Source organism: Chlorocebus sabaeus, chromosome 15 (genome assembly GCF_047675955.1).
Source record: "Chlorocebus sabaeus isolate Y175 chromosome 15, mChlSab1.0.hap1, whole genome shotgun sequence".
Lineage (NCBI taxonomy): Eukaryota > Metazoa > Chordata > Mammalia > Primates > Cercopithecidae > Chlorocebus > Chlorocebus sabaeus.
The window spans coordinates 5,173,733-5,181,003 of record NC_132918.1 but is presented as its reverse complement, the minus strand read 5'-3'; the positions used below and the strand labels follow the sequence as shown (position 1 = coordinate 5,181,003).

General features: G+C 44.8%; 1 long non-coding RNA gene across 1 annotated transcript in view; it reads left to right on the top strand.

The window, feature by feature from the left end:
- The first annotated feature begins 4,981 nt into the window (after positions 1-4,981).
- Positions 4,982-7,271, top strand: part of LOC119620699 (uncharacterized) — a 44,356-nt gene continuing 42,066 nt past the window's right edge. The window contains exon 1 of the long non-coding RNA XR_005237248.2: positions 4,982-5,213. This is a non-coding gene — a long non-coding RNA (uncharacterized lncRNA). The remainder of the gene's footprint in view (positions 5,214-7,271) is intronic.

Genomic DNA, 7,271 nt, shown 5'->3' with positions numbered 1-7,271 from the left:
TAGTTGGGCTTGGAGGCTCACGCCTGTAATCCTAGCACTTTGGGAGGCCGAGACAGGCGGATCACTTGAGGTCAGGAGTTCGAGACCAGCCTGGCCAACATGGTGAAACCTCATCTTACTAGAAGTACAAAAATTAGCTGGGTATGGTGGTGCACACCTGTAATCCCAGCTACTTAAGAGGGTGAGGCAGAAGAATTGATTGAACCCAGGAGGTGGAGGCTGCAGTAAGCAGAGAGATCACAGTACTGAACTCTAGCCAGGGTGACAAGGTGAGACTCCGTCTCAAAACAAAACGAAACAAAGCAAACAAACAAACAAAATACATATATTAACAAATTATTTATTTATTTATTTATTTATTTATTTTTTATTTATTTATTTTTTTTTTGAGACGGAGTCTTGCTCTGTCGCCCAGGCTGGAGTGCAGTGGCCGGATCTCAGCTCACTGCAAGCTCCGCCTCCCGGGTTTACGCCATTCTCCTGCCTCAGCCTCCCGAGTAGCTGGGACTACAGGCGCCCACCACCTCGCCCGGCTAGTTTTTTGTATTTTTTTAGTAGAGACGGGGTTTCACCGGGTTAGCCAGGATGGTCTCGATCTCCTGACCTCGTGATCCGCCCGTCTCGGCCTCCCAAAGTGCTGGGATTACAGGCTTGAGCCACCGCGCCCGGCCTATTTATTTATTTTTGTCTTTGTTTTTTTCTGGTTGAAATTTTAAAAGGGGTAGTCAGAGAATGCCCCAGTGAGGTGACATGGAACTAAAGCCATGGGGATATATAATACTTTTTAAAAATTCATGAACGTGACTAAGCTCCTTGTCAGGAGAAATGAAGGGAAGAGACCTGCCGTAATGGTGAGATTCATGTGAAATCAGTAGGTTGGTAAATATCACAGTAGGAGAAGATCCTGGATATTGGGGTGAGAACTGGACCTCTACAAAAATAGAGGATAAAGTCCTGATTCAATTATACTTAAATCTCAAAGGACATAGTGTTTCCTCTAACATTTAAATGGTATACTATGTAAAGATGAAATATGACCAGAGTGAGCATTAAAGCGGTAGCTACTACCTGGTACAATGAGGTCACATCCATTCATGGGTCAGTTATGCTTGCACGAGTTTGCTTACAAGATGCAACCCACCCAGGCATTTGCCAGTCTGGAAAAGGAGAAGAAGGGAGGGGTATCTACTCAGGACTAGGAAGGGACCCTATCCTAAAATCTCCACTCAGGAAGAGTTGCAATTTAAGCACATATTTTGTGGTCAGAAATATGAGAGGCCAAAATGCCACATGAAGCATAAATTGGTTTCCCAGTTGGCAGACAAGGGAGGCTGGAGTGTGAAAATCTCACTGAATGCCACCTAAAGAAGCACTGGGCCAGCAAACACAAAGAAGCTCCTGGAAGCTCTGAGGCAAGGGGTGAATGTGAAAGAAGAGGAACAGCTGGGCGCTGTGGCTCACACCTGTAATCCCAGCACTTTGGGAGGGTGAGGCAGGTGGATCATGAGGTCAGGAGTTCAAGACCAACCTGGCCAACATGGTGAAACCCTGTCTCTACTAAAAATAAGAAAATTAGCCGGGCATGGTGGCATGCACCTGTAGTCCCAGCTACTCAGGAGGTTGAGGCAGGAGAATTGCTAGAATCCAGGAGGCAGAGGTTGTAGTGAGCTAAGATCATGCTACTGGACTCCAGCCTGGGCGACAGAGCGAGACTCGTCTCAAAAAAATAAATTAGCTGGACATGGTGGCACGCACCTGTAGTCCCAGCTACTCGGGAGGCTGAGGCAGAAGAATCGCTTGAACCTGGGAGGTGGATGTTGCAGTGAGCCGAGATCATATCACTGCATTCCAGCCTGGGCAACAGAGCAAGACTCAGTCTCAAAAAATAAATAAAATAAAATAAAATAAAGAAGGGGAATAAAGGAAAGGTGGTGGTGAGGGGAGATACCCAGTGGACCATCTTGGAAAGGGAGGCTCCAGATACTGGAGGACAAAAGATGCCTCATTCTCCCCCAGTAGCTCCAGCAGCTGGAACCAGCCCAGCCCATTTTTCCTCCCAGGGGAGTAGGGGCTCACCTGTGGAGAGGCCCAACACCCTTCCTTCTGATACCCACCAACCCAGGTCTGAGGACGTCTAAACCAGATTTATAATACTTTCAGGATCCCACCACCCATCCCTTTGGCAAAAACATTACTGCACCTGCTGGCTGATGCTTGAAATTCCTTCAGTAGAAGTTTTTCTTCTCAAACTGGAAGATGAGAGTTTTAAAATGCTAATGACTAGTTAAGATATTAGGTCATTGTTAAAGTATAATCTATCAGTCAACAAACGTGAATGATTATTGTCAGATCCCACTGCTTTTTTTTTTCTTTTTTTTTGAGACAGAGTCTGGCTCTGTCTCCTAGGCTGGAGTGTAGTGGCACGATCTTGGCTCACTGCTGCCTCCGCCTCCCGAGTTCAAGCAATTCTCCTGCCTCTGCCTCCCGAGTAGGTGGGATTACAGGTGCATGCCACCACACCCAGCTAACTGTCGTATGTTTTAAATAGAGACGGGGTTTTGCCATGTTGGCCAGGCTGGTCTCAAACTCCTGACCTCAGGTGATCCGCCTGCCTTAGGCTTCCAAAGTGCTGGGGCTCACAGGTGTGAGCTGCCTTGCCTGGCCCCCATTGCTTTTTTTTTTTTTTTGGAGACCGAGTCTCACTCCATCACCGAGGCTGGAGTGCAGTGGTGTGATCTTGGCTCACTGCAACCTCTGCTTCTGGGGTTCAAGCAATTCTGCCTCAGCCTCCCGAGTAGCTGGGACTACAGGCGCCCGCCGCCATGCCTGGCTAACTTTGTGTATTTTAGTAGAGATGAAGTTTCACTGTCTTGCCCAGGCTGGGCAAACTCCTGAGCTCAGGCAGTCCACCCGCGTTGACCTCCTAAAGTGCTAGGATTACAAGCATGAGCCACCGTGCACGTGGTGGATGGGTTTTGATGAGAGGGAGGGTTAGAGAAAGGGATGGATAACTGAAGGGTAAGGAGGTAGGGGTATGGGGACTTCACAGCCAGCAGGAACATGTACAGCGGCTGGGCTGTTTACCTTCAACAGCTCCACAGAGGAATAGTCGCTGTGTGGGGAGGAATTTCTGTCCTGAACATCTGTGTGCTCACCCAGCTTAGTGGGAACTCTGCCACTCAGACATATGATTCACATCAACTGTGTTTTTCATGAGTTTTTAGAGACTTTCTTTTTTTTTTTTTAAAAGCAAGGCTGACATCATTATGAAGGAACTTTTTTTTCTCATAGGTTCCAGCCAAGGTACCACTGGAAATGGCACCAGGGAAGACCTTCAAAAGAAGGTTTTTTTTTTTTTTTTCCCCCTCCTCTCCTCCACAAATAGGTGAATGAAGAGATTTCCTGACATGGCTGAAATAAAAAATTCTAGCTCTTCATTTTTGACTGATTGTAGATGTAACAATTCTCCATTGGAAAAGTTTCAGAAAACAGAAAAGTATAAACTGAAGAAAATTTAATTACTTAATAAAATTAGAACTGCAATTCAGAATGAGCCTAATTTACCTTTGATTTTTTTCCTGTCTTTTTATCCTGAACATTATGATGCCATGATTTATTTCAAAATTTCAGATGGTATTTTTAGTGAATCATGCTTTTTAATTATAAAAATGTTTCCTTGAAGTAAAAAATTTTGGTTAAAAAAATCAAACAACAGAACAAACTAGGAAAAATTCTTTGTGAAGAATATAGAGGTTTTTTTGGAGTTCTTCTTTCTGTGTGTTTTGTTGAGTTTGCCTTGTGTTTATATTTTTATATCTCTTTTCCTTGCTTGGCTCTATTACCGCACACATAAGTTTTGCCATAGATTGTCAGAATTTTAAGAGAAACGATGCTAGGCTGGGCACAGTGGCTCAATCCTATAATCCCAGCACTTTGGGAGTCTGAGGAGGGCGGATCACTTGAGGTCAGGAGTTCAAGACCAGCCTGGCCAACATGGCCCTGTCTCTACTGAAAATACAAAAATTAGTGGGACGTGGTGGCAGGTGCCTATAATCCCAGCTACTTGGGAGGTTGAAGCAGAGAATAGCTTGAAACCGGGAGGCAGAGGTTGCAGTGAGCTGAGATTGCACCACTGTACTCTGGGGTGACAGGGTGAGACTCCTTCTCAAAAAAAAAAAAAAAAAAGAGAGAGAGAGAAACAATGCCAGGTGGCTGCTCTCTTTGCACATCTGGATGAAGACCCAGAGGCTGGGGTGACGCTGAAAACTCCCCAGCCTGAGCCCCATTCAGCTGATGGCAAAGCAGATACTTCGCGACTGTGCCTGGTGAGAAGTGAGTTTGGACACCCCAAATCAACTGCAGTTGGGAGCAGCTCCCAGCTCCAGCTCCAGCTCCCTGTTCACTTTCCAAGAGGTGGCAACAGCCAGAAGGAGTCTGAGATGCGACTCCCAGGGAGGAGGGGTCGCCCCTGAGGATCAGTCCAAAGCTGCTACAAGGCTGGACGCCCTCTGTCCACATAGCTGTGGTTACCTTAATAGTTTGCAATGTGTGTATTCATTTTGGTTGCCAAGAGGACTCAGCTGAGTAGATGTGGGCTCTGTAGACTGACGTTTTATGAGAAGAAGGGAGGTAGGGAAATGTGCTTTGCTAGTGACTTGGTTCTTGACCACCATCACCTCAGTTTTGTGATGACTTCCCGGAAATATGGCCAGCCTTGAACTGACAGCAGTTTAGTAGAGTGGTATGAACTGAGAATGACACTTGTTAGCTGTGTGACTTTCGCAAGTCATTTGCCATGCCTGAGCCTCAGTTTGCTGCAACATGGCCTTAATGATGGTTACCTGCATGATCGTCACAAGGACCACAGAAAACGTATGTACATGCTTGGCATATAGTTGGCACTGAATGCCGTCACTGTAATTGAATCTGACAATGGGTGTGAGAACCATTAGGGAGGGGTGAAATGCTCCCCATGCCTGTGAAAGGGTGAGGCCATTCTCAGGTGGAGGGGACACAGTGCTCCGGCTTCTATTATGTGATGCGACAATAATTATTACTGTGGGCATGACCACAGCCTTTCTGTCTTTGGCATCCTGTCAAAGGGAATCTTCTGGAGCCAGCCTCTTCCCTCCTTTCCCACCTGAGAAAGGAAACATTCTTTCTTGCTGGGAATGAGGCTGTCAATCTACCTGATTAAGAGTGAGAGAAGAGAGGTGGGGTACAGGGGTGAGGGCTGTAGGGCTGGAGGGGGTGGGTAGGTGTGGAGGAGAAGTCTTCGGAGGCATGTGTGGGTGATGGGGAGTGGAATGAGAGCAAAGAGATTCTAACATTCTGGGCTGTGTTTATAGATCTCCCTTAATATTTTTCAAGATATGGATTAAGTGAAATTTCTCTTTCGTGGTAAAATATACACAACATAAAATTTACATTTTAAGGCTGAGTGTGGTGGCTCATGCCTGTAATCCCAGCACTTTGGGAGGCCGAGGCGGGTGGATCATGAGGTCAGGAGTTCGAGACTAGCATGGCCAAGATGGTGAAACTCCGTCTCTACTAAAAATACAAAAATTAGCCAGGCGTGGTGGTGGGTGCCTGTAATCCCAGCTACTCGGGAGGCTGAGGCAGAGAATTGCTTGAACCTAGGAGGTGGAGGTTGCAGTGAGCCGAGATCCAAACAGAAACTCTGTACCCATTAAACAATAACTTCTCACCCTACCTCCTCCAGCCCCTGGTAACCTCTATAACCATGATTCTACTTTCTGTCTCTACACATTTGCTTATTCTCTATCCTATACATCTTATATAAGTATAATCATACAGTATTTGTCATTTGTGTTGAATTTATTTCACTTAGCATAATATTTTCAAGCTTCATTCATGTAGTAGTATGCATCAGAATCTCATTTCTTTTTAAGGCCAAATAATCTCCCATTATATGTACAGTCATTCTTTGATATCTATGAGGGATTGGTTCCAGGATCCCCGTAGATGTCAAAATCCAAGGATGTTCAAGTCTCTGATATAAAATGTTGCAGTATTTGCATATAACCTACACATATCCTCCATATACTTTAAATCTTCTCTAGATTACTTATAATACCGAATACATTGTAAAACTATGAAAATTATTATTTTGTATCACTATTTATTTATGGTTATATTGTTACTTTTCCATTTTATTTTTCTTCAAGTATATATACATTTTTTTTTAGTTTAGTCTCATTCTGTCGCCAAGGCTGGAGTACAATGGTGCACTCTCGGCTCTGCCTCCCAGCTTCAACCTGTGGGCTTCAAGCTATTCTCCCGTCTCAGTCTCTTGAGTAGCTGTTATTACAGGCATGTGCTACCACGCTGGGCTAATTTTTGTAGTTTTAGTAGAGAGAGGGTTTCATTATGTTGGCCAGGCTGGTCTTGTACTCCCGACCTCAACTCATCTGCCCACCACGGCCCCCCAAGGTGCTGGGATTACAGGTGTGAGCCACTGCACCCAGCTGTCTTCAAATATTTTTGATCTGTGGTTGCTTGCATCCCTGGGTGGGAAATCGTGGCTACGGAGAGGGCTGACGGTATGGTCCACATTTTGTTTCTCGATTCATCTGTCGAGGAACATTTGGGTTCGCCTTTTGGCTATTGTGAATAATGCTGCTTTGAACATTAGTGTACAAGTATCTATTTGAGTCCCTGCTTTCGATTCTTTGGATAGATATCTAGAAGTGGAATTGCTGGATCATATGGTAATTCTGTGTTTAATTTTGGAATTTTTCTTTAAGTGCCTTTGGCTGTCAAACTGCATCTTTTGTTACCATGATGGTTCTCAAATCCTTTCATTCTGTTATAGTTTCTCCCTCTCTTTATTTCATGCCTTTGATTTGTTGGAGAAACTGACTAATTTGTCTCTAGAGAATGATCTACTGCTTAGATATATTTGTTCCCTACTCACAGTGTCATTTAATTTGTTCCTTCATCCCCCATGTTTCCTGTAAACTGAAAGTTAAATATAGTCTTGATTGCATTCTGGTTCAAGTGTGTGACAGGAATAGCCTATAGAGGTGCTCTGTGTTTTCCATTGGATCCTATCAGGAGCTACCAAAGTAAGCTTTTTTTTTTTTTTTTTTTTTTTTTTTTTTTTTTTGTGGAGGGGCCAGGATCTTACTCTGTCTTCCAGGCTGGACTGCAGTGGCACGACTACAGCTCACTGCAGCCTCGACCTACCAGGCTCAAGTGATCCCTCCACCTCAGCCAAGTAGCTGGGACTACAGGTGCATGCCACCATG